General features: G+C 40.6%; 1 long non-coding RNA gene across 1 annotated transcript; it reads left to right on the top strand.

Moving 5' to 3' along the window:
• The first annotated feature begins 648 nt into the window (after positions 1-648).
• On the top strand, positions 649-26,548 carry LOC131424913 (uncharacterized). Its single transcript, XR_009228555.1, has 3 exons — positions 649-11,215; positions 15,687-15,787; positions 25,094-26,548. It is a non-coding gene; the product is annotated as an uncharacterized LOC131424913 (long non-coding RNA).
• Positions 26,549-27,645: the final 1,097 nt, after the last annotated feature.

Raw genomic sequence — 27,645 nt, 5'->3', positions numbered from 1 at the left:
TGAAAGAGAGAGGAGGAGAGGATAAGGGAAGACAGGAGGACAGGGGGAAATATGGGAACATCAAAGAAGGTAGCGAAACCAGGTTCTCCAGCAATGGCAGCTCTGAGTGGGCAGAACTTGGCAGCAGGAGGGATCATTTCTACCTTCTGTTGTATAGATGAGGAAATGCAGGGGCCAGGAAAGGTCAAGGAGCCTGTCTAGGTCCACAATTGGCATTAGGGAGGCTGGAAAACAGACCTCTCCTGGGTTACTCCCCACAGCCCCAGCTGTCACCTGGGCCAACTTTATTGGCCGCTCCATTTTCCTCAGTAAATGCCCGTGTGCCTTGATAACCTTGGCTGATGTCTGCCACTGGGAAAATAGGGCATTTTCTATCCACCCACAGCTGGAGATTGAGGAGAACATAGGTACTTTGTGGGGATTTAATATTTGCATCTTTCCATTGCCTCTCTTGTGAGAACCAGGAGGCAGCCATTAAGGAATAAGATGATCCTGGTGTTAATCTTGTAGGCTCCAAGAATCAAACCCTAGCCTCAGCCATAATGAGGATTACTGACTCTCATAGCAAGTTATGAGGCAGATAAAAAAAAAATACTGCATATTTTTCTTGAATATAGGTTTGGTCTAAAGTGCCTTCCTTGAGAAATAGGCACATCTTATAGCTGCCTGCAAGCCAATTTAGAGTCTCTATAGCTCATACTGGGAGGTCTCAGAAAGGAATCCCACCCCTGTGTTTGAGTGAGTGGGGTTCCTCAGAAGTGAGTGAAAATTATTTGTGGGACTTGATAGGGGTGCTTGTTAGGGGAGTTGGGAGTGAACTTGAGGTCGGAAAGCCAGTTGAGTGTTATAGTGTCCGTAATTTCATCATAGGCAGTATGCTCTCCTGAGTGTATTCCAGGCCGCACTCCCCTAGGTACAGCCACTTGTTCTGAGTGTGAATTCACACACACCCTAGGGTAGAGAGCCGGCATTCTAATTAGGAAGCAGGTGTTCCAGAGACAGCTCTCATGAGAGCCTCTGTGATCTCTCACTATGATCAATAGCAGAAGGTTTGCTAATTGGCATAGGTCATGTTAGGAATAGGCTTCTGTTGACAAAATCAGTGGCTTTTAAAATGATGCAATGGATGCTACAAATGGGGTTTCCTTAGTGAGCTTGCTAGTGGTCAATTTGTGTGGATTGTCTAAAGTATTTTAGGGTAGCTCACTGTTCTTGCTTGAAAAGATCGTGATAATCTAGCCAGTCCTGAAGCTTTCAGTAACGCAGCCCCGCGTCCAGATTTGGATTTGGAAAATTTTAACTGCCTGATGCCTATTATAAGATGATTGAATTCTACCCTGAAAATATTTATTATATTTACCTGAAATGATGGCGTGAGGTCAAGATCTATAGCAGTCATGTTTTAATTCTGAAGGGACGAACTCAAGGACAGCAGAACAGTGCTCCCTAACAAGTCATGACAAACTTTAATAGCTTAAAAAATAATAATCATTTATTATTGCCCTTAGTTTGTATGAGTCAGGAATTTGAAAGCAGGTCTAGTTTAAAGGTTTCTCCCGAGATTGCAACCACATGTTGCCAGAGTTGTCACTATTTGAAGGCTTGACCGGGCCTGGTTGGTGCTACCTATTGGGGGAAGCCTTGACTTCTTACCATGTCAGCTTCTCCTTAGGTCCTGGGCTTCCTCAAATATAGTGGCTGAATTCCAAAGGCAAGCATCCTGAGAGAGAAAGCCAATGTAGCCCTGATACACCTAGGCAAGGAGACCGCTTCCTTCCATGAAGATGTCATGAACTTCCTGTGAAAGAAAACAGACTGTTTGGTTTTGCAGGAGGGAAATCTCTTGACCTTTTTGTTTTAAGAAGAAAATGAAATAATAAGTTAAATTTTTAAGAAGAAAATGAAAAATAATTGAACAGAAACACGAACCTCAATGTCCTTTATAAATGCCTTTATAATTTTCCATGGAATATTTTTTTGTTTAGTTAGGAAAAGCAAATTAGCCATGTTTTCTGGCAGCCTTAAACTCTTTAGTTTCTAGTTCCTAAAGGAGTTATATAGCTCACTGAAGAGTCATCTGGCTGTCCCATCAAATACCCATTGTCTGCTTGGAACTAGGGAGTCCCTTTGGGGAGGGTGAGGTGTAAAGACTTATGGACATCCCCCTAGAGAATGACTGTCCATCCAGGTTCTGCAGACTGCTGCATGTGGAGTCCAAGATAAACTGAGGCCATCCAGGAGAGAAACAGCTCCCTCCCGTCTAGCCATGAGGCTGATCAGCTTTCTTCTGCTGCTTCTCTTTTCCTGAAATATTAAGTCTTCCTGCTAAGAGAATATCCCAGCTTGTGTAGTTACAAGAAGCAGGCAGAAAGTCCCTCAGTTTATTTTGCCTGGAGATTCATCTTGAACTCTCAAGGGAGCATTTAATGTCACGAGGAAGCAACGTCTTCCAAATACACACAGCCTCATATTCTGGAGGCCAGACTACCATTAACCTCAGCCTCCGCAGACACAAACGTTTTTAGAAAAGGTCTTTGAGGAAAAAGGCGATCACAAATCCCACACACTTTTCTCAGGCTGGAAGACCGGGCAAATTAAGGAAGGAGTCCTGTGGTGTATGGATACTGCCTACAATACTAGTTTTGAAGAAGCACTAAAATCCCACTGGAATTAACTAGCACTGTAATGTCAATTAACTCAGGTTTCTGCTTACAACTGTTCCTGTGGAAGTAAGCAGTTTCTTGCTGCAAACTTCACCATTGTTTTTTCTTCTCATTGAAACCTTCCTTTTCTGTGATACCTGTGGGTGTGTATTGGGGTACTACTGCAGCCAAAGCTTCGTCCCTGAGAATGCACCTACATCACAAGACCAGAGTCACATTTTAGCCAAGTGACATATGAAACAAATAATGCATGGGAAAGAAAGATCTCTTTTAGGTTTTTTAATGATCTAAATGATAAGTTCTTCAACATGCCCCACAATACAACTCTAAAGTAGGGAATTATCCACAATAAGTCCACATAGCCATCTTCTTGTTTTAAATATAAAGAACTTAATTTTTATTCATGGAAATTTCTTCCTCACTAATACTGAACAAAATGCCTTAAAGGGAGGCTTAATGGCAGAAAGCCCCAGTGTGTCTCCTGTCCCTGCAGAGAAAGGCCCATACTTATTGGTTTGACTTTCTTGGCTAATGGATTATTTCCCCAGCCTCAGGAGCTAGGAATAGACATTGGGAGAGGAACACGGCCCTACAAAAGCCAAGCATTTTGGCAGAGCATTCTCTAGTTTTCAAGGTAGGTGACTAATTATTCCTGTTTTTCCTGTATTGAGCACTTTCACAGTGCTAGGGGCAAAAAAGTCCTGGGACCGATTGGTCACTGTATCTCAAGCCAACTTGTACCCAGGGAGGAAGCATAGTACAGGATTTGCAGTGTAGGATCTGAAGCTCAAGGACTCAGGTTAGGGCTTAATCTCTTCTATTTAACTTGCAGTACAACATTGGGCAAGTTACTTAACCTCTCTGCTCTTTGATTATCTCATCCAAAATCTGCAAAAGATAACATCTACCTCTGAGGGATATTGTGAGGCAAAAATGAAAGAATGTATCTAGAAGGCATCTGGGTGTGCTCGGTGTATAGAAAGTGCTGGTCAGGCTTAGCTATTATTAGAGTTGTAATCATGATTATTCGAAACATAATGTCTTCTTGCCTCTTCAGTAGAGGGTGGGCAATCCTGTAGGAAAAACAGCAATCACTGTACCTGAGATCAGCACAGAGCTATTAAGAAGAGGTCAGATAGTATCTTTGACAGCTCAAGAAAGTGGGGAAATGTGCAATTATGTTATTCCTCTTTGAAACTGTTTTATCAAAAAATGATTTTACTTCTAAAAACCCTAGAGGGGCAAATCTGCAGAAGCATGGTGAGTAGAATTCTTGGATAAGGCAGATAGGCCTCTGCATACATGCAACAAAGCTCCACAGGCCTTTCAGGTCCCCTCACTGGGCACCAGGAGAGGGACACTAGGGAGCCTGTGGTTCAGCAGCCACCCTCCCCTCCAGGCACCGAATGGGCCTGCAGACCTTTGGTGTGTGCTGTAGAAAACCTCCTCTAGGCACATGTGTTTTTGATCAATGTCACCGGAGCCTGCTTTTGAAGCTCTTATTTCCTGTCATTTGGCCTGCAAATTTTTGCTGAGTCATTTGACCTCATGCATCTTCTGAAACAGCATCACATGACCAGAGGAAGCTGTTGTGAGCCTACAGCTTGGCTGTAGGTCACATATTAGAATTCACAAGTTAATTAATGAGTTCACAGGCACCTTGTCTTGAGTTAGACACCCGAAGCCTTAGCGGGAAGTGTAGGACCTGGCTTTGTTCTCCAAAAGCTTGTTTTCTAGTGAGGGGAAGAGACCTAAATCGAAAGATTCCACTGGGAACTTTAAGAAGTTCTGTAAAGTATAAAAAGAAATGCGTACCATGTGACCAGGTAGCCCAGAGTGACATATCCTTACCCAGGAGGATCACAAAGGAAGGCCCATCAAGCTAAGTTTTGGAAGTAAAGGGGAATAGATGATAGGATTTGGGCAAGCTGAGAAAAGGGAAGGAAAGTTGTGTAGAGGGCATGTGGAAACAAGACAATATGTGCAAGTTCATGGTGTTACGTCTAGTAATCAGCAAGCTCCATGGGATCACAGGAAACACAAAAGTGTTGTAGTGGGAGATGGATTGGACCAGATGATGGAGGAGGTGAATGAATGCAAACCTAGGGTTGAGACTTTATTTCATTTGGAAGAAGGAAGGCTTTACAACCAGGGGGTGGTATGGACCTCAGGAAAAGGCCATGGTGAAGGAGCGGGCCATCCTCAGCAGTTATTTGTGGGATGCAGGAAGACAGGAGAGAGGGGAGGTGAGAGCTGGTGAGCACAGGGAATGAGAGGGAAGCAGGAGAGGAGACTAAGGGAACATTTGGGAGGTAGAAAGAGAAGACTGATTTACATCCACTTTAATGTAGCAATTGAGCGAGGTGGGGGCGGTGTGCAGCCAGGAATGGAAAAGCAAACTGGATCCCACTCTGGATAGAGCAGGAACTATGACACAGTGAGGAAATGGGTCGTCCAGCCTAGAACAACAGAAGGCTGAAGAGCACCTTACTGATAGGTACGAGAAAGAGACCAGTAATAACTGTTCTCTGATCGCCCGAGAAAAAGGCTGAAGAATTGAGATGAGATATATGAGAGATTTTCCAGATGGGGAGACGTGAAGACAATTTCCTTGAAGACAATTTCAGGATAGTTTTGTTTCCCAGCTTCGCTCTCGGCATCCCTGTCTGGAGATAGGAAAAGAGCTCCTTCCCTCTGCCTTGCTAGAAACCCAGCCCAACCGTCACTGGTCAGTGGTTTCCTCTTTCATCACAAAAGACAACTCATTGTTACTTTGAGGAAAAGCAAAGGCAGTTGCTGTGTATTTGCCATTGGAAGGGGTTGTACTAAATTTCCTTCAGAATTCAAAGTAAAAATACTGAAAATAACAGGAATGAGTGGGCTCATGGCTGTGTAACCATCAAAATCAATTTTCTTGGGGGTGGCTTGGAACGGAATGCACTTCAAAACAGCTTTGGTGGAAAAAGAGAAGCATAGTTACTGGTGACTTGAGGGTGGGGGCACATTCTGAGAAATGCATTGGTGAGGATTTTATCATTGTCCGCCCATCATGAAGTGTACTTAACACAAACTAAGGTGGCTGTGGGCAATATGATTTTATGGTACTGCTGTTACATAGGCAGCCTGCCATTGATCATAATGTTCTGTGCAGCGTGACTGTAGTAGAAGGCTACAGAGACATCTCAGGTCACCAAACACAGTGACTGAGTCTCACCTGAGACCTGAGGGAGGCATTTGTTCCTGGCTTCTGCCTGTCTTAGAATTGGCTAGCTTTTCTCCCAGGAGGCTGTCACAGCACCTCTTTGCTGCCTGACAATGCTCTAATGGCCTATGCACAGATGACAGAGAGCCACATCATGTCTTGCTCTCCCAATTCTAAATTCCTGAGGAGGCGACTCTGGCCAGGCTCAGTGAACACAATCATAGAGCTCAAGCACAGGTGGCGAGAATAAGGCAGTTCTCAACTGGGGAGGTGGGGGCTGGGTGATCACCTCTTAGAGCCATTTTAAAAATCATGACAGCCAATACAAAATTTTTTTTAAAGTAATGACAGGTTAGAAACTTTAACCTTTTGGAATATGTAACAGATCAGAAATGCTGAGAGACCAGGAATACATTAATAAACATATAGAACTTCTGGAACAAAATCATTTAGAAAAGTCACACAGTGCAATTCCATTATCTACTAAAGTGGCCAGCAAAGGGAACACTGGCCAGCCTGTGGCATTCTTGAAACTCAGAGCCACCAGCCTCACAGTTCTGTGAACATGATGGAACGACCACGTCTGTACCTTCCTCAGGCATCAAGTTGTGGCAGCTTCATTCGTTTATGTTACTTTCCTTCAACAGACGTAAAACTTAAACACTGATCCATTTTCAGTTACCGTAGATTGGTTTAGATGACTTGTACTTTCAAAGTTTTTCTAAAAAAAAAAAATTCATTTATTATAATTTGTTATACTTGACAGAAGAATGCATGTCAATTCATAGTACACATATAGAGCACAATTTTTCATGTCTCTGGTTTTACACAAAGTAGAGTCACACCATTCGTGTCTTCACACATGCACTTAGGATAATGATGTCTAACTCATTGCACCATCTTTCCTACTCCCATGCCCCCTCCCTTCACCTTCCTCCCCTTTGCCCTATTTAAAATTTCTGCATTCCTCCCATGCTCCCTCCCCACCCCCTGCCATTGTGGATCAGCATTCACATATCATAGAAAACATTCGGCCTTTGGTTTTTGGGGATTGAGTTACTTCACTTAGCATGATATTATTCTCCAACTCCATCAATTTACCCGAAAATGCCATGATTTTATTCCTTTTTAAAGCTGAGTAATATTCCATTGTGTATACATACCACAGTTTCTTTATCCATTCATCTGTTGAAGGGCATCTAGGTTGGTTCCACAATTTAGCTATTGTGAATTGTGCTGCTATAAACACTGATGTGGCTGCATTGCTGTAGTATGCTATTTTTAAGTCCTTTGGGTATAAATCAGGGAGTGAGATAGCTGGGTCAAATGGTGGTTCCATTCCGAGTTTTCCAAAGAATCTCCAAAATGTTTTCCAGATTGGTTGCACCAATTTTCAATCCCACCAGCAACATATGAGTGTGCCTTTTCCCCCACATCCTTGCCAACATTGTTGTTTGTACTCTTAATAGCTTCCATTCTGACTGGAGTGAGATGACATCTTAGAGTAGTTTTGATTTGCATTTCTCTAATTGCTAGAGATGTTGAACATTTTTTCATATATTTGTTGATTGAGTATATAACATCTTCTGAGAAGTGTCTGTTCAGCTCCTTAACCCATTTATTGATTGGGTTATTTGTTTGTTTGTCTGTTTTGGTGTTAAGGTTTTTGAGTTCTTTTATATACCCTAGAGATTAGTGCTCTATCTGATGTGTGCGTGGTAAAAATTTGTTCCCAAGCTGTAGGCTGTCTATTCACCTCACTGATTCTTTCTTTTGCTGAGAAGAAGCTTTTCAGTTTGAATAGAAATGGACAGACTGATTATAAAATTCATATAGAAATGTGAAAGACTTATAAAAATGAAAGAAAAACTTATGTGAAAAAGAAAAACAAAGCTGATGAGCTTACATTATCTGATTTCTAGATTTATCACAAGGCTACAGTAATCAAGACAATGTGGTATTGGTATAAAGTTCAACAAAAAGCAAAATAGAGAGACCAAAAATACACTTACATATATCTGGTCTAACGATTTTTCAACAAGGGTATTGGCAATCATGTAGAGGAATTGGAACTCTCAAGCATTTCTGGAAGAAATGGAAAATGGCAATCATGTTGGAAAACAGTTTGGAAGTTTCTTATACAGTCAAATACATTCCTTCCACATTCTCCAGCTACTTTCTTCCTGGGTGTTTACTCAAGACAAATGAAAACAAAGTCCACAAAAGACTTGTACACAACACAGAACAGTTTTATTTATAATAGCCAAAACCCAGCAATAATCCAAATGTTCATCTGGAGATGAATGGATAAACATACTGTGGCATATCCATATAATGAAACACTTCTCAGAAAGAGAAAGGAATAAACTATTGATAAAAAGCTTCAACTTGGATGAATCTTCAAGTCATTATGCTAATGAAAGAAGCTAGTTGGAAAGAGCTAGAATTTGCAAAGGGGAGAAAGGGGATAGGAGGGGACATAGGGGCAGGAAAGATGGTGGAATGAGATAGACACTATTGCCCTAGGTACATGTATGACTGCACATATGGTACAACACTATATCATGTACAGAGAAATGAAAAGTTGTGCTTAAATTGTGTTCAATGAATCAAAATGCATTCTGCTCTCATAAATACATAATTAGAATGAATAATAAATAAATAAAATGGTTGGGGACTTTTGTACTTCAATAAAATAGAAAATATCAAAGACATCAACAAATTTCTAGAATCATGTGATTTATCCAAACTGAATCAGGATGATATATACAAGTTAAACAGATCAATTTCAAGCAATGAAATAGAAGACACCATCAGAAACCTACCAACAAAGAAAAGCCCAGTACCAGATGGATACACAGCCTAGTTCTTCAAGACTTTCAAAGAAGAAATAATATCGATACTCCTCAAATTATTCCATGAAATAGAAAAAGAGGGAGCACTTCCAAACTCATTCTGTTAAGCCAATATCACCCTGATTCCAAAACCAGACAAAGACACATCAAAGAAAGAAAACTTCAGATGAATATTTCTAATGAACATCAATGTAAAAATTCTCAATGAAATTCTGGCAAATTGAATACAAAAACATATTAAAAAGATAGTACACCACAAACAACTGGGGTTCATCCCAGGGATGCAAGTTTGGTTCAACATATAGAAATAAATAAATGTAACTCATCACATCAATAGATTTAAAGATAATCACATGGTCATCTCAATAGATGCAGAAAAAACATTTGACAAAATATAGTACTCCTTCATGTTCAAAACACTAGGAAAATCTAGAGATAATAGCAACATATCTCAACATTGTAAAAGCTAACTATGCTAAGTCCCAGGCCAACATCATTATAGATGAAGAAAAATTGGAAGCATTCCCTCTAAAAACTGGAACAAGACAGAGATACCCTCTTTCACCACTTCTATTTAATATAGTTTTTGAAACTCTAGCCAGAGCAATTAGACACACGAAAGAAATTAAAGGGATATGAATAGGAAAACAAGAACTCAAACAATCACTATTTGCCAATGATATGATTCTATACTTAAAGGATCCAAAATATTCCACCAGAAAATGTATGAATTCAGCAAAGTAGCAGGATATAAAATCAATACCCATAAATCAAAAGCATTTTTGTATATTAGTAACAAATTCTCTGAAAGAGAAACTAGAAAAACTACCCCATTTACAATAGCTTCAAAATATTAGTATTAATATAGTCACTTCAGCTTTCTTCAGATTACCATTTACACCCTTAAGCTTTTCATTGATCTTTTAACTTAAAGTGAGTTTCTTATAGGCAGTATTTAGCTGGTCTTATTTTTTATTTTCTTAAATCAAATCTGGAAATATCTAGCATTTAGTTGAGCTGTTTAGAGCATTACACTGACATCATTCAATTTAAAGATACTATATTGATACTTGTTTTCTATGTTCACCTGTCTTTTGTTCTGTTTTCCCAATCTTTCGATCTTCTTTTTGGATTAATTCAGTATTTAAAAAATTTGTATTTTATCTCCAAGTCTGGCTTATTAGCTATAATTCTTTATTGTGTTGTTTTAGGGTGTATAATACACACATTATTATTTTCCACTATTATTATATTATCTACAGGTAAGAGCTAGAGTTTGTGGCAAGGGGGTCAAACTTATTGTAGATACATTTTAAATTAAATAATGGAAGATTTTATTTTTGAAAAATAAGCTTGGGTAAGTAAAAGCACTCCAGAGCTATTTGATGTTAAGAAAGCTATGTGTATGCATGTATGAATGCTTATGTTTGTAAGAACTGAAGTTTGGGTAATCTGGCTTCTGTACTTTTAAAAACAAGAAAGGTTTATACAGATTAAATATACATACATATATTTAAAATATATAGTTATATAACATAAACTTACATATATTTATATAGCATATATAAAATAGAGCCTTTCCCTCTGCCATTCATTCATTCAACAAATACTTGGGGTACCAATATGGACTAGGTGTGGAATGTTTTTAGTATTCATCATCTTAGTACTTTCCTGGCACTTTGGAAGTTACACAATAAACCAAAACAATTTTCTGGGGATCTTCTTGGAGGAATTTTCCATAATTCCTATGATAAAGGAGTTGATATATCTCTTTGAGTAGAGACCCTTTGCAAAAGCTCAGCACAAAATTTGGTTCCTATGCTAGGCTGAGTGCACCAAGTTAAGGGTGTGGTTAGAATGACATTGCCAAAGGAGATATTAATTGTGTACCTTTAGTGCCAGTTTCTAGGCAGATGCTGAGGTTTCAGAGGTGAAAAAAGCAGCTCTTCCTAGCTTTGAACATTCTGTTCAAAATGCCCCTGTCATCTGTGTTTGGAGGTACAAAGGAGCTGGTCTTGCCTGCATTCTGGCAGACCTAGGAGTTCAGACAAACATCTGCCACTTGGAACAGGCAGAAACATCCCATGAGACTGTAGAGGAGCATCTCCCACCAGGTAGTTGGAGTAACAGAGGCATTTGGATTCAGTAAGACCTTCCCTCCAGTCAGTATGATCCAAGGACAAAATGGGTCTCTTTGCAGGGTGAGTTTCCTGTCACAAGGGCTGTCAGGCTCTGGCTTAATGCCTACTTGGCAAGAATGTTGCCGAGGAATTCATCACTGACTAGAAGGAGCGAGACTGGACAGATCTACAATTCCATTCCAGCCAGAGAACATTGCTTTTATGAACTCCACTAACCTCAATTCCCAGTGCTCTGGCATTTCTGGTCTGCAGCTGGGAGGTGAACTGGTCTCAGTGGCCACCACCTGCACCACCTGAGGACCATCAGCCATCCCCAGAGTCACAACAGAGCTGGACCACCTAACAATCACCCAGGTAGGCAGGAGCATGCCCTGGGCCTCCTCTAATATCTTAAGCCATGAGATAAACTACCCCTGTGCCTGCTGGACACCCTGACTCCTTCCCAAACCCATCCTCAGCAGCTGCTGTTTTCAGTGACGTGGGGTCACTGTGGCTTATGTCTGGCAAGACAGGAAACAGACAGCAAGACATGCTGTTTTATAAGTGTTCCTTCATCTTTCCAAGTTTGTACTTCCTTTAAAAGACCTTTTAGATTTTGTTCCCTCTTTTCATTAATTTGAAAAGAGACTATCATTGTTAGCCAAGGGAGAAATAATCTTCTCCTACCCAAAGTGCTCCTTTTCAACTCACCCCTTAGTGTTTCTGAGCAGGGTTCTAACCTAGCTGAACACCGTTTCTACCAACGAAGTCACTTGGAATACTTGAGAAGGAAGATTTGGGACCTAGGGCCTTGATTTAAAAACCACCCTGTCTGTGCTCCTGTCAAATTGCAGAGCAGTAGGTGAAACATACTTGTGGGGTGTGTGTGTGCACCCTTCATGCACTTGGGATCAAGGACACACCTGTTCTTTCTGCCATATGGTAAAATAGAATGTTAGCTGTCATGCAAAGGAGGGTCTTGGAAACGAGACGTGTCCTGCCTCACCATGTTGAATGGACATAAGTCCAGCCACCTTACTGTGATAGGAAATGTGCCCATGGTGATTTGGTCCCCCACTGTCTCTTCTGCTTATGTTCTATCTGTTCCTTAACAGCAGTCTTCCAAGTTGTTTGAAGTTCTTGCTTTTAGCAATGGTACTTACACCTCTCCAGGAGTACTGGCTGAATGGCAGAGGTACAGTGGGGGTGGATTTCTCATTAAGCTCTTGATACCCATTTTAGCAGAAATTGCTTTATCATGTGGCCCGGGAGGAAACTTCAGTTCTAGAGTGGAGATAGATGGGACTAAGACAGGTAAATTTTGATGATCAGAGGAGGTAAGCAAAGGCCCAAGTGTGGAGCAGAGACGGGGAAGGAGGCTGAACAGTGAGAGGCCCTGGAAGGGCAGCAGTTAAGGATAAAGTGAGAGGTGAACATGCTGCAAGTGTTGCACCTTCTGCCTTATTCCCTGTAAAGCCCGGGGCGGGTACTTGATCTACTCCTCAGCCTTCCAGGAGCAATATGATGAATGGCTGCTGCTTAAGAGCAGCTTCCTGTACATAAAGAGCCATAAGACCTGGCTTCAGCCCAGTTCTGTCATGTACCAGCTGTGAGATCTTGGACCATCCTGATCTTCAGTTTTTCTATCTGTCAAATGACATCAGGTTTCTGAACCTCTCCCTGGGAAGCATGTGACTTCACATACTTCTATGACATCAACTACTGCCCACACCATAGTGTCTTCCAAATCTATACTGGCAAAACAGACCTCTTCTCTGAGCTCCTGGACCCTGAGACAAAACTTCTCTGAACATCTATTTGGGATTTGCAGGTCCTTAGAGCTCAGCATGTGCAGTGTTCATTCTTTTTCCCACCTGGCCCCATTTAGGTGAATGGCTTCGTCATTCATGCCTGAGCCCAACAGAAATGTGGACATTTGCTCAAGCTTCCCCTGTCACATTCATTCAGTCACAAGTCCTTTATAATCTCCCAAATATCTCTTGAACCCACCCCTGCTGCGCATTCCCATTGTCTCTGCCCCACTTTGAAATCCCGTCCTCTCTTTCCTGGACCATGTCAGTAGCTTCTTGTCTCCCAGCCCCATTGCCTCAGCCCAGTGTCCACATGGCCTGATTACTTTCTAAACTCCAAGTCTTACCCATCCACCTCTCTTATAACCCTCAGTGACTTATTTGCCTTAGAGTGAAAGTCCAAAGTCTTAACTAGGTCCAGAAACATACTCACCTGTGATCTGGGCCCCAGATGGTTGTTCTCTTCATTCCTCTTCTGCCCACCTCACTTCTGTACTTTACACTCTATCTGCAGCTACACACAACAACTTAATACCACAAATGGGCTGACTTTTTCTCCTATAATTTGAAGGTCCTGACCCTTTGTGTGACACTACCTCAACCCCCTTTTTCCTGCCCAGCTCCAACTCTCCCATCAAGGCCAAGATCCATACTTTTCCTTTGGAAACCTTCCTGGTCCTCTGGAGCTAGAATGAGCTTCTTCTGTGCTCTTACCCCATGATGCCCTCCTTCCATGGCACCTAACATGTTGTGCTCATGATGGCCTCCACACTGGGTCCCTAGTGATCTTTGAGTTGATGGGCAGCATGCCCTAGTCATCTCTGAACTTGGCATGTCACCTAGTCCCCAAATAGTTCATGTTGAGTACATGGGTGGCTGAGTCCCTGTCACTGCAAAAAGTACTTGTGAGAATTAAAGGATGACAAGAGAATATACTTTGCAAACTATAAATGTGTTACGGATATTTTGGAAAGTCAATGGACTTAGAGAGGAAATGAGCATGCTGGGACCACTGGAGAGTGAAACAAAAGAGGTGTTGAGCTGTGATGTCCTAGGAAGTCAGAAGATAATGGGGACAGCTCTAAAGACCACACATGTGACCTAAGACTACTCAGGAAAGGAAATGAGCATCTTAAGAAGTCACTCCAGGCCCCAGGTGCTCCAGGAGGACCATTTCTATATAATTCTGGTTTGTTCATGTGACACAATCATCCAATCCGCCACTCCTGCCATGAGCAACACATTTATAACTTGAAGTCAGAGCTTCCTTATTTTTATTTTCATCAGATGGAACATGCAGACTTTTAGAACAATAAGTTCACAATATTCATTAAAGACATAGAATAAGTTTTGATGACATTTTTCCAGAGCCCTGGAATGTCCATATTCTTCTTGCTGAAGAGAAAGCAAGAGAGAGAATTTTATTTGGCTTAATAGTTAATTTTAATTGTTAACTTGATTGGATTAAGAGATGTCAGTAATTAAGAGGCTTATAGGTGTGTCAGTGAAGGTGTGTCTAGGAATGATTGGCGTGTGGGATAGCCAATTGAAATGGAGAACCCTCCCTAAGCATGGGCAGAACCATCCAATAGGATGATGGCTTGGATGGAATAAAAGTTGGAAGAACAAGAAAACAGCAGTGAATGCAAGCTCAATTCTTCTTGACCAGGTTCTTTATTGCTGCTGCGATCATCTGAGGATATTGGACTCTCGCCTAATAACCCAGCCTAATTTCCTCTGAAGATCAGGAACCATCTTGTCAAAAGTTTTAAAAGATTCATTTCTGTTTTATGTAAAATATTAGGATTTTTATTTGGCCTAGCTGTATTTTGATGTTTTAAACTTGCTTGGAATGGCTGCCTGTGCCTTGAACTCACCCATGCCTGGTTTTCCCTGACCAGATAGCAACCCTCTCTGAAACCTTAGTGGTGCCTCATAAATTCTGATGTTGGGATCTAAATTTACTTCCTAAGTGCTGAACCATTTAGATCATTAACCTACTACCTGCTTTTGTATTATGCTTGTCAAAATTCTGTTATCTGAAAGTTCTTAAGACACCCCCCTCCTTTTTTGCAACTTTCTGTGCTATAAATCTGTGCTCCTAGAGAGCTGGAATACTGTCTTCTATCCCACGAATTTTGGGAGAGGGACGGTCCCAGCTAGTTGGAATTATAAGCTTGCTTTAATTTGATTTAAAATTGGAGTAGGTGCTCTTTTCTTTGCATCGTGGTTTAACAGCTTCTTCACTCTTCCAAAGCAGACCCTGCCAGTAATTCTCCAGTAGCCTTCCGCTTGTACTAGGGGTAGCACTGTTGATCCCTCTTGTTCTGGGGCCTCTTGCACTGTGCAGCTACTGGTTCTTCCAGCTCTTCAGGCTGCAGATGGCCATTGTGGACTATCCAGCTTCTGGTCACATAAGCCAACCTAGTGAGTCCCCCTTTTATAATTATACTTACTATGTATTCTGTTCCTTTAGAGCACCCTGACTAAACAGGAGCACAAACAGTCAAACAAGAGTGAATAGTGACAGAGACAGAAATAGAGAGGTAAAACAGGCCCTAATGAGGGGGCAGAGTGTGGATGGGGGGCTTGTCATGAACGTGTGGATGTTTGTTGAGTGATGAATGAACAAGTTCCTGCCACCTCAAAGGAACATTGTAAAATCTGTAACCTTGATGACCTTGGTAGTGTAATCATATTAGCAATGACATCAACCTTAAGGAAGAATAAGAAGAATATGAATAAGAAATAGGGTAGTATTAAAATCAGGAACTCATATGTCCGGGAAAGCAGTTAGAGCATTAATTAATTAATTGTAGCTGCTTATTAGATACTCTTGTAGCCTGAATTTTGTCACCCCAAATTCTTATATTGAAGCTCTGACCCCCAATATGACTAAATTTGTAAATAGGACCTTTAAGAAGGTAGTTAAAGTCTAAATGAGGCTATGAGGGTGGGGACCTAATCCAATAGAACTGGTGTCCTTACAAGAAAAGGAATAGACACCAGAGATTTCTCTCTCCCCCTGGGTGCAGAGAGAAAAGACCATGTGAGGCCACCAAAGCTGTCTGCAAACTAAGAAGAGTACTCACAAAAAACCACATCCAATGGCCTTGGACTTCCAGCCTCCAGAATCGTGAGTAAACAAATGTCTCTTATTTGTGACATTCTGTTATGCTGGGCTAGCCAACAAATACAAATATGTACTATGTGAAATGGCCTTTGCCTTTGGAGGTTGTATGGTTTCATTGGGATTTTGTTGTTTGGGTCCCTTTCTTCGAGATGCCTTTTTTAGTACTGGGATTGAACCCAGGGACACGTAACCACTGAGCCACATCCCCAGCCCTTTTTAAAAAATGATTTATTTAGAGACAGGTTCTTGCTGAGTTGCTTAGGGCCTCACTAATTTGCTGAGGCTGGTTTTGAACTCAGGATCCTCCTGCCTCAGCCGCCCAAGCCTCTGGGATTACAGGCATGCACCACCATGCCCAGCTTTAAGTAGCATTTCTTTCCATGACAATATGGTATAAGATTAAAGTTGAGAACTTCTCAGAAGATTTGAGAGAAAACATCCCTCATCTTTCATTAAAGATCACTTTTACTCCTTCCTATTCCTCTTTCTCCCTCCAGAAATTGTACATCCATGAGGCAAGTGGAAGAGAAATCATTCTCCAGCTTCTGTAGCACAAGCTCTCTGCCACAAATAGACTCATGTCCCTGGTAGCTCCAACCAGGCTGAAAGGGAGGCTGTAGGCACTGAATTTCCCAGCTCTTCAGTTTACCACATTAGTATATTAAAATTTCTTAAAATTTAAATAGGCATGTGCACACACATGCACACACATGACTTTGAGGTTTCTCAGTATTATCATGACTTTCTTTTCACAAAGGTTAATATTCAGAAAGGGTTTGATTTTTCCAATTGAAGAGTTTTTTTTCTCACAAATAGTACTGCTTACATTATTAAAATAAGGTACTCTGAGCATGCATTTGCATTCAAAAGGTAGGGAGAGTTCAATTTATATGAACCAAATTGGGGCTCCTAGTTCGTTAACCCTGGGCATTGAGGCCTGTCACCATGACCATCAATTGCATGCAATTGTGCCCCATACGGGGCCCTCCACCTCACATATATGTCCTGTTGTTGAATGGAACCTGGGCAGGGGTGCCATCCTGGCAGGTCCTAGAAGACTTTTATGGGCAAGTAGAAGTGGGAGTCAGAATTCAGGAAAGAGGCAAGATGGAAATTTGACTGAAGGAAAGGATACCATAGTGTGATGGTTTGGATATAAGGTGTCCCCCAATAAGCTCCTGTGATAGATAATGTAGCAATGTTCAGAGGTGAAATTAAGATTATGAGAGCTGTAACATAATCAGTGGATTAATCCATTTGGTGGATTAATAATTTGAAAGAACTACTGTACTAGGTGATAACTGTGGGGAAGTGGGGTGTGGCTGGAGGAAGTAGGCCACTGAGGGCATGCTCTTGACATTTATATTTTAGTGGCTTGTCTCCTCTCTCTATTTCTGTTTCCTGGCTGCCATGAGCTGAGCAGCTTTGCCTCTATTGCCTCTTTCTGCCATGATATTCTGCCTCCCCTGGAGCCCAGATCAATGGAATTGGCCAACCATGGACTAAACCTCTAAAACTATGAACCAAAATAAACTTTTCCTCTTCTAAGTTCTTGTCAAGCATTTTGTTCCCAGTGGCAAAAAGCTGTCTATACACATGGTGTGGTACATTCTTTCCTCTTCCCTTAGTTTCTTAAGAAAGTCAGGAAGGAAGTGCTGGAGGAAAAGTTAGAGGAAGGAGAACACTAAGCTTTCTAAACTGACAGTTCAAATTTTATTTATGATTCTTAAAGAATTACAAATACTAATACAATGAGTAAGGTTTCACAAATGTTACATCTTTGCAACTTAAAATTGTATGTGCAAGGAGCTTAAGTCAGACATCTGCTGGGCTGAGTGACATTTAGAACCATCATTGTATAAACAGTGTTCCCAGAAGAAGAAATATAGATGGCCAAAAAAATGTGAAATACTGAGGTTGCTAAAAATTATAGAAAGGTAATTTAAAGCATATATCTCTCTTTGGGCACTAAAAATTATAGAAATGTAATTTAAAGCATATATCTCTCTTTGGGTATATACATACATATACAAGTATGTATCTGTATATTTTTTTTTGCCTCAAAGTTCAACATGTTCATCCTGACACTCCAGTAAAATGAAAGATAAATACAAGAAAGAGAAAGTCAAAGGATCTAAGAAACATTAGAAATCCCTTAAGGATGTAATTAAAATTAAAAAGGCATTGTGATAGTTGTGGTACATACCCAGAAGACAGTAATGCAAAATTTAGAAAGTTGTATGCTTCAGAAATTGGTTGATCTTCATGATATGATAAAGAGGATATATGTTTCTAATGTCAACTAGCTAAAAAATATCAAAAGCAAGTAGAAACCTCAGAAAAATCAAGAAGCAGATAAAAATCCTAATCTAAATGAGAAGCGATCTAAATTAAGGCATAGTTTTGAGGAACTGATTAGAGTAAGGAAAGACAATTTATTTAATTTTTCCTTTTAAACATTTTCTTTGGAGTGGCCTAGGATTCTCTGCTTTCTTACCAGATTCCTCAGTAAATGATTTAAATATCTACAGAGTTATAAAACTCCCTGTGAGTTATCAACATTTTAATCAATCTTTGGACAAAAGCAGAGAAGACAACTTTGGTTTACAAACAGAATATAGTTATTAAAAATCCATTAAATATAAAAGGGAATGATAGTGATGACGGAAATCAGGAGGTGAAGGAAATGGGAGGAAAGGAGGGAGGAGTAGATGGGGAGTTTCTCATTCCAGTAGGGAACCAAGGAGAATACAGACTAAAGTGTGAGAAGAGACAGAGGGTGAGAGGATGAGGGAGCACAAACCCTCATGTAGCAGGAGGCAGTAAATACTGTTGCAAGTTCATAAATAAAAGATTAGAGACATAACCATGTTATTAATATTTTCTGGCAACCACCAGAAGAACATTACCCAGAACTGGCAAAAATCAGTTATAATAGGGAGTGGATGGAGAGAGGAGGAGTGGAAGGAGGAGAGTTTTCTTAATGTTCTCCACTACTTGAATTGGATTTTCATCACAAGTAGATATTAATTTTTTAAAAAATGGAAATAATAGCACTGCAAAGTGTTTGCATTGGCAAAGAAAACAGGTCCTCTTCTACTCTGCAAAAGTGAAAACTGAACTTTATTTTATTTATTTATTCTTATTAGTGCTTTATGGTTTACCATAGTAGTTGGGTTCATCCTGACAATCTCATACATGCATGGAAATTGATTTCAGTTTATGATTCCCCTTTTTTTCCCCTCTGAAAATTGAACTTTAACAGGCAATTCTGTGTTTTAAAAAGCACCAGGTCACTCTCCTATAGTAACACCATATAAGTTCAACTGTGGCTGGCAAAGCAACCAATGAAGAGGCAGAAGACACACAGGGCTTTTCCACTTCCCATGTGAGCGAGAACCTGTACGTCCTCGTGCCTTCTCCCTGTGCACGTCTCACACGCTGACTCACTAAGAAGCATCACCAGCTGCCCAGGTTCTTAGAGTTCTCCCATCTCTAGTTTTCATCTTTATCGTGATCCCCACATGGAAGACTGTATCTGGTGGTTTCTCCATCCTCACATGACTCACTTTGGTTTACTTTTGTGGAAGCCACTAAATTGGGAGCTGGGACTTTTCCCTTCTGCCAGAGTCTGAGGCAAACCACAATTTTCCATAGTCTCTGGGTGCACGCCAGCCACTTGGAGACGTGCCCTTGAGTCTGTTCGTCCTCTCCTCGTGGTTACTCAGAAGAGGCCCTGTTTGTGTTTCAAATGCAGCAACATATTAGAGGAGTGGCCCCCACAGCCTGACATGCTCATTCTCCCCCATCATTGCTGATGTTATGGGAAAGAGAACACCTTGGACAGCCTCAGCGATGGTAGTCCAACTTGACTTGAGTAGGGTAGCCATGTGCTTCTTGAGATTTTATGACAAAACTCCTGGGAAATGTCTGTGGTAAAACTACATTTTTGTAGAGTGTAACAGTTTACACACCACCATGATAGCCCTATGATCTCCATTTTAAATGAGAAAATTGAGCTCTGTGGCAAGTCAGCTGCCCTGATCACTTGGCTACAAAGTAGTAATGTAGGGATTAACATCCTGATTATATGATTCCTAGTCTTCTATATGAGATTTTTTTTTAGGACTTCTTTTCACAGTGAAATAGTTATAGGAATTAGACAAGAAGCTCTTTATTCTGTTTCAGAGTTCCACAGAAATTTCTGGAATCTTGCAATTCACTTTGTTGAGCTTTGGACTGAATCTCAAGTTTGACACTTAACAATTATGTGCCCTTCACCAAGTTCACACATCCCTGAGTTTCAATGTCCTCATGAGTAAGATGGAGATAATTATACTTATCTCCAATAAAACCTCATCAGGATTGCCTTGAGGTTTAAATAAGATCCTACAGAAAGAAAGGAGCTCAAAGTGGCCATGCTGATGGTGGTTGTAAGTGTGAAGAGATCTGTTTTGAAACACAGTGGACACATTACACAACCCATACCAATTTCTTCTTCAGATGGGTTCCAATTAACTACTCCCTTGTCTTCTCAGATGTCAGTTTGCCTTCAGAATACCAACTTTATAAGTAGCTGGCCAAGCCTGTAATCCTAGCTACATGGCGGGCAGAGGTGGAAGGTTCAAGGCCAGCCTAGGAAATATAGCAAGTCCTTCACCTCAAAAATAAAAACTGGTTAAAGGGAATTAAATACTTAACTATAATATATGAAACTACTAGAAGGAAACGGGGAAATACTTCAGGACATTGGAATGGGCAAAATTTTTTTTAGGATAAGATCCCAAAGCACAGAAAACAGAAGCAAAAATAGACAAATGGGATTACATCAAACTGAAAAGCTTCTGCGAAGCAAACAATCATCAAAGTGAAGAGACAGCTTATAGAATGAGGGAAAATATTTGCAAACCACATATCTGGCAAGGTCCAGTAACCAGAATATCTATGTCTATATCTCCATAGAACCCTAAAACTCAATATAAAAATAACTTGGTTTAAACTTGGGCAATAGATTTAAATGGATGTTTCTCAAAAGAAGACACACTAATGGCCAATAGATACATGAAAAATGCTCAACATCATTAATTGTGGAAATGCAAAACAAAGCCACAATGAGATATCACTTCGACTAGTAATAACGGGTATCATCAAAAAGACTAAAAACAAGTGCTGGTGAGGATGTGGAGAAAAGAGAACTCTTGAATACTAATGGGAGGAATGTAAATTAGTACATCTATTATAAAAATAGTATGGGGGTTCTTAAAAAAATGAAAATAGAACTACCATTTGACCCAGCAATCCCATTCCTGGGTAGATCCAAACAAAATGGAACCAGTATGTCAGAGACATATGCACTCCTGTGTTCTTTGTAGCACTGTTCACAATATCCAAGAAAGGGAAACAGCCAAAGTGTCCATCAAGTGATAAATGGATAAAGAAAATGTGGTAATACATACCACTGAACACTGTTTTGTCATTAAAAGGATGAAATCATGTCATTTTCAACACATAGATGAAACTGGAGGTCATTGTTAAGTGAAATAAGTCAGGCACAGAAGGACAAATACCACATGATCTCACTCATATATGAAATCTAAAAAAAATTGATCTCACAGAAATTGAGAGTGGTTGGAAAAATAGTGATTAAAAAGCAATCAATACTTGCTCCATGGCATTGAATAGATAATTAAAAGTCATAAAGAGTTAAAACATTGTTTTTCATAAACAAGGTTGGGTTTTTTTAAAAGCAAACTCTAGGGCTTGACTTTCCTTTTGGATAATAAAGGCTGACAAATAAAAAAAAATAAAGAAAAAAAATGAAATTGAGAATAGAATAGTGGTTACCAGAGATTGAAGAGAGTCTGGGGGAGAGAGGATGGAAAGGTTGGTCAATGGATATTAAGTTTCAGTTATATAAGAATAATAAATTCTGGTGTTATTGTGTAAAATAGTACAACTATAGGTAATAATTATGTACTACTGTATATTTCAAAAATCTAGAAGAAAGAATTTGGGGTGTTTTTATCATAAAGAAATGATAAATGTTTGAGGAGATAGATATCTATTGAGAATGTTCATGATAAAGATACAGAGGAAAAAGTGTAAGTCAAGACTTACTTACTCAACAGGGAAGGAAGGGAGACTTGATGCGCCCCCTCCCCACATCTGCCCAAGTCTGGAGACGTTTTTGGCTGTTACAACTGGGAGGAGTGTGCTATTGGCATCTAGTGGGCAGAGGGCAAGAGACTCTGCTAAACATCCTGCAATGTAAAGGACAGCTGTCCACCCCCCAAACAAGGAATCACTGGCCCAAAATGTTGGTAGTGTGGAGGTTGAGAAATTCTGGTTTATAGCTTTCATCCTTTAACCAAGTATATCTACCATTAAGCAATGTGACTTTGTTGAATGAAGAAAACAACCCAGGTGAGAACAGAGTCTTTTGCTAAAAAGTGTAAGTCATATGATTTTTAAAAATCTTGCAAATGAGAAGTCTTAGTATCCCCTACAACTCCTTAACTTAAACTTAACTTTTCTTTCTTTCTTTTTTTTTTTTTTTCTTTTTGGTGATGCTGGGGATTGAACCCAGGGCCTCACATTTGCTAGGCAAGGCAAGCACTCTACCATTGAGTTACATCCCCAGCCCTCCCAAACTTTTCAAGTATGAAATGAGCATAATTTAATAGAACCAAATGTTCTAAAAACTATACAAAACTTTGCAAAGGCATTATTACAGCTTTTAAGCATATGTATTTATTATCCTTTATAGTTTATAAGTCACATGAATTGTCTTATTCAGTATTTACAATTTGATATCATTGTCCCAATTTCATAGATTGTAAGATGATAAACTTTAATATTTTGGGACATCTGCTATGTGTCTAGGCACTGTGCTTATCACCAGACAGACAGAAGTTTAGTCTTAAGAAGTTCAAAATCTCCTGTTGGACACCCACATGTGATACATATACTAATAGAAGTAGGTATAAACAGTCATGGGAGAATGGGAAGAAAACTGGGGGAGGAAACCAAAGTCATTTGCCTAAGGTTACAAAACTAGTAATTGACAGATCTGGTTCTTGATTTAAGGTCTTGAGTCTCAAATCCTCTGTCTTGGCATAAAGATATAATCTCCTTAGCTTTTCTAGTGAAATGAAAACAAAACTGAAAAATATTTACTCAAAAACTCATCCATAAATTACCAAGTGGGCAAAGTATATAGAATCATTTTTGGAACTGTGGTCCAGACTGGGATGATGACAGGGAAGATAAGACTTGGCAGAGCAGAATAATAAAGGGTGTCTAGTTCTCAACCCACCCACCAGGCCGTCCTCGAGTTTGGACAGTTAAGACCCACACCCCCGGAGAAGCCTGACTTTGAGTTGGAGGAGCTGAGAAAAGATCTCTTGAGGTTAGGCGAAGTTCCCTAAATGTAGCCAAGGTTCCTTTTCCTCTCTTTGCAGCTGGTGTGAAGAATTCTCCATTTAGGGAGATAATCTTAAGTGAGTGGGAGGAGCTGCCTAACAACTGGTGGGGTAAATATGGAGGAAGACAGAAACAAATAGCCAGCTTCTCTAGTGTCCTCTGGTCAGCTCTTTCCCTCCTCCCTGCCTCCCCCAAATCTGGATGGAAATATGAAGCCACAGTCCACTGGCAATTGCTCATTCTGATGACAAATAAGAAGCCAGTCCATCGAAATATCATTTAACAGCTGTTTGCTTCCACAATCCAGGAGACACGATTTTGCCATCTGGATTTGCTTAAATGGCCCGAGATGAGCATAGTCGGGCAGTGTACGCTCCCAATAGAGGGCGGAGGCCAAACCAGAGCCGGTCTGGTGATTAAAGCTCAGGGACTAAGTCACTCCCTTTGTCCTTTCAGACAAGGATGGGAGTAAATGGGATCCACGCCAGTGACATAAAGTACTCATTTTCCATTCAGGCCTAAGATTTGTCCCCAGGGCCAGGAGCAGCGGGTAAACATGAAACCTGATTTGCCTGTGCAGAGTGGAGCTACAAAATTATGATGCTCTCAGGGCCCCTCCTTCCCCCCTCCACTTCCTGGTGAAGAGGCTGAACAGTCTTAACTGTCACCACATTTATTCTGTCCAGCCCCTGCCTCCAGGGCCACTGTCAACTGAACCAGAGTGAACACCTGACCCAGGCTGCACCCAGCACATCGGCTCTTCCGGGAATTTGGAATTGGTGCCTTAGAGACATTGATCGTTCCAAACCAGAGGTTTTCACCCTTACTCTATGTTGAAACTGCCTAAGGAATTCTGAAAACAGGCCCTGCTCCACACCACATCTCACACACACACACACACACACACACACACTCACTCACTTATGGGATGGCCACGCCTACACCCCAGATTCTGACTTTAGTTATTCTAGGTTAGACTGAACTAAGTTCTAGCTTGTTCTGCAGAGCCTCCTATTGTAGCTGGGAGAGGCACAAATGCAGAGAGAAGCAAACACACAGAGATCCGTGAAGTGGACCTTCAGTGAGAAGTTGGGCTGAGAGACCCCAGTCCTCGAATGAGCAGACAGTGACTTGATTCCTGAGAGCTTTCTAATTTGGAGTCCCAGACTATCCTCAGGCTCAGTTGTAGTTCCTGCCCTTGAATAACATCCTTCAAAACATTTCTTCTGAAGTTACTGTGAGTAGCTTCTATTACATTTAACAGAATGAACCTTCACCAAGCCATTCTCACAGCCTGTCCCAATCCTGCTGATTTGGCCTCAGAAATCTTTCTCAAAACTCATCCTTGTAGGCTTTTCAATGGTGTTCTCATTATCACCCTCCATGAGTGGACTTTGCCCAGGTCCCCTTCACTCCATCTAGATTCCCTATGACATAGATCCAATCCAATCATTCCCCAAATTAAGAATCCTTTACTGGTTCCTCCTTGTCTGTTAAAATAGCAAAACAGTTCTGTATAAACTGGCATGTAAAAAATATGTCACTAACTAAAAAAAAAAAAAAAAAAAAAAAAAGATCAAGGGGCATATAATAATTTTGCTTTTCTTTTGAAAATGTGATTTAATTATGCATACATAAAAAAATTAATGCATAAATTTAGGACAAAGAAAGAATACCTTTCAAACCATTAGCTCAGGTTTCCTTGCTCCAGTGTCCTCTCTTCCTGCTCCATTCCACATACCCTCTAGCTGTTCTAAACTTCCATTCTTCCCCCAGCAGATCACCCTCTTTCAAGTAACTATGGCATTGCCTATTCTTTGCTTCTTACTGAAATGCCTGTACTCCATTCTTTGCCTGAACACTTTTACTTTTCCTTTTTTGATTCAGATCCAATGACAACTCCTCTGGGAAGTCTTCTTCAGGTGACCCTACTGCAAGTCAAGGCTACTTCTCTCTCCCAGTGGCCTCATAGTCGCTAGCTACTAGGTCTACTATAATTCCACTTAATTTTGCTGTGGCTGATGTGATCAGACCATTCTTTTTCCAACTGGAGATGAGCTCTTGGAGATGAGGACTGAAGTTTATTCATCTTGGTCTTCGGTATCTAGCTAAGAGCCGGACTAATAATGGATTCACAGAAATTCTTGGTGGTTTCCTTGGTTGAACAGATGAACAGACTCTTGCACTCAAGACAGAGCCAAGAGGTAAAGCTTCTGTGCTCTTCCAGAAAAAGTCTACTAGGTCCAAGTAATCACAGTCCTGTTTCTGAGCTAGCTGGTCCCATGCAAGGAGTTACCGTTTTTTGTTTTTTTTTTTTTTTTTTTTTTCACCAGCTTGTTGGCTGTCACCAAGCTGAGTGGTAATTGTTGATGTGGGCCTTTAAACACCACAAAGATCAGTTGAAAATGTGTTGCTAGGAGTGACTAACAAGAAAATAATGAGGCTATGCCTATTCTGAAAATTGTCTAAGTGATGGTGGGTTATTTATTTCTGTGTGGGTATTTGCTTCTTTCTCTCGCTCATCTCTTAAAAGAGAAATCTTCATGGCAGAATCCTTCTTGCCCCCTCCAAAAAAGAAACTTTCCTTATTGCTGGGAAAGAAGCTAATTCAGGCTGTAAAATAAAATCCTGAGGGAGGAGAATAACAGGGCTGATAAACAAAGGGAAGTCATGGAGGTAAGGGGTGTAGGAATTTTCTTCAAGAGGATAAGGACAATCTCATCAGAGCAAATATGAGTAAAGGAGAGAGGGAAGAGAATGGGAATTTTCTATGTTTAGTATGTAGTAAATATTTAAGCATTCCAATTTAATTTTATTCTCTGTAATGATTTACATGACAGATGAATAAAGAATGGAATTCCTTTTAAATTACATGTTGGCTATTGTCCTATACTTCTTTTTTTAAATTTTTATTGTTGGTTGTTCAAAACATTACATAGTTCTTGATATATCATATTTCACACTTTGATTCAAGTGGGTTATGAACTCCCATTTTTACCCCGTACACAGATTGCAGAATCACATCAGTTACACATCCATTGATTTACATATTGCCATATTAGTGTCTGTTGTATTCTGCTGCCTTTCCTATCCTCTACTATCCCCCTTCCCCTCCCCTGTCCTATGCTTCTTAAATATGACACTGTCCCAAGGCCAATACATAAGATCCAAGGCTTTGCAAAAGTTACATCTACAAATGGGTGAGAAGGGCCTGCAAAGAGATGAGTTTGCCTTCTGTTCAGGACATTGCTAGCTTTACAGCTGCTTTTGCCAGAAAAAAATGGATCTGGGGCAAGTAGAGACAGCAGAAGTCCAGAGATGACCAGATCTGGGGGCTGGGGAGACAGCCTGAACAGTGAAGCACTGGATTTGGGGAAGTAAGGGTGGAGGGTCCCTCAAAAAGGCACTGTCCTCACCGTTCTCTGGAACTCTTAGGCCATGGGTGTCTAGGAGCTCAAATGGGTGGGTTGGAGGGAGGAAGGATAAACTGATTTTGATACCAGTTTACAACTAATGCTAGTATGTTGAGCCAGTCTCAGACTGGACAGGCATCCACCCAGACCATGGACATCCCAGGAGCCATGAACCACTGGGCCATGGAGATCAGTACTGATAGGCAGTGGCTTTGGGAAAGTCTTGGTTTCTAATATCCCAATTATAGTTCACTCAAAGAAAAGTCTCTGAGATATATTGAGAATCCTCCAGTGTGACTTCAGACAGTAAGATTAGAAAGGGAAGGTCTCTGAGGCAAGGTCAACAGAGAGACAGCAAAACAGACATTTGATTGAAAGTGGGAAGAGATGCTCTAGACCACCACAGACACTGTGGGTCCAGACTTATTGCTGGAAAGATGTGCTTGACTGAGGGAAGAGCAAAGGCAGAGCAAGGTGGCTTAGAGAAGAGAGATACCATTCTGGTTGGATAGGTGTAGTGGACCTCAAAAGCCAGCAGACCTGGGCTTGATGCCTTGCTTATTGCTGACATTTTATTTAACATTGGGCTTTTAATGTCTTAAAGTATTTGTTGCATTGTGCACCTTCTACAAAAATATACATTCTACAAAAATATTGAGCACTCCTGTATACCAGGTACCTACTGGACTAGGTGCTGGGGATGCAGAGTGAATAGATAGATGTGGTCCCTGTCTTCTTGGGCTCACATTCTACAGGAGAAATCAAAATGTTGGTTGGGGTCCAACATGTTGGTTTTGGAACTGACTCCCTTATCAAGACTCCTAAAGTGCAAGAAGTCAAATAAAAAAAATCAATAAATGGGATGGCATCAAATTAAAAAGCTGTTTCACAGCAAAGGAAACAATTTGTGAGCAGGAAGAAAGAGCCTACAGAATAGGTGAAAATCTTTGCCACATGCTCTTCAGATAGGGCATTAATATCCAGGATGTATAAAGAACTCAAAACACTTACCACCAGAAACCAAAA

The sequence above is a fragment of the Marmota monax genome, unplaced genomic scaffold (genome assembly GCF_021218885.2).
Source record: "Marmota monax isolate L192 unplaced genomic scaffold, Marmota_monax_Labrador192_F-V1.1 WCK01_AAM20220418_F8-fsc00070, whole genome shotgun sequence".
In the NCBI taxonomy this organism is placed as follows: domain Eukaryota; kingdom Metazoa; phylum Chordata; class Mammalia; order Rodentia; family Sciuridae; genus Marmota; species Marmota monax.
This window is presented reverse-complemented; position numbering and strand designations above follow the sequence as displayed.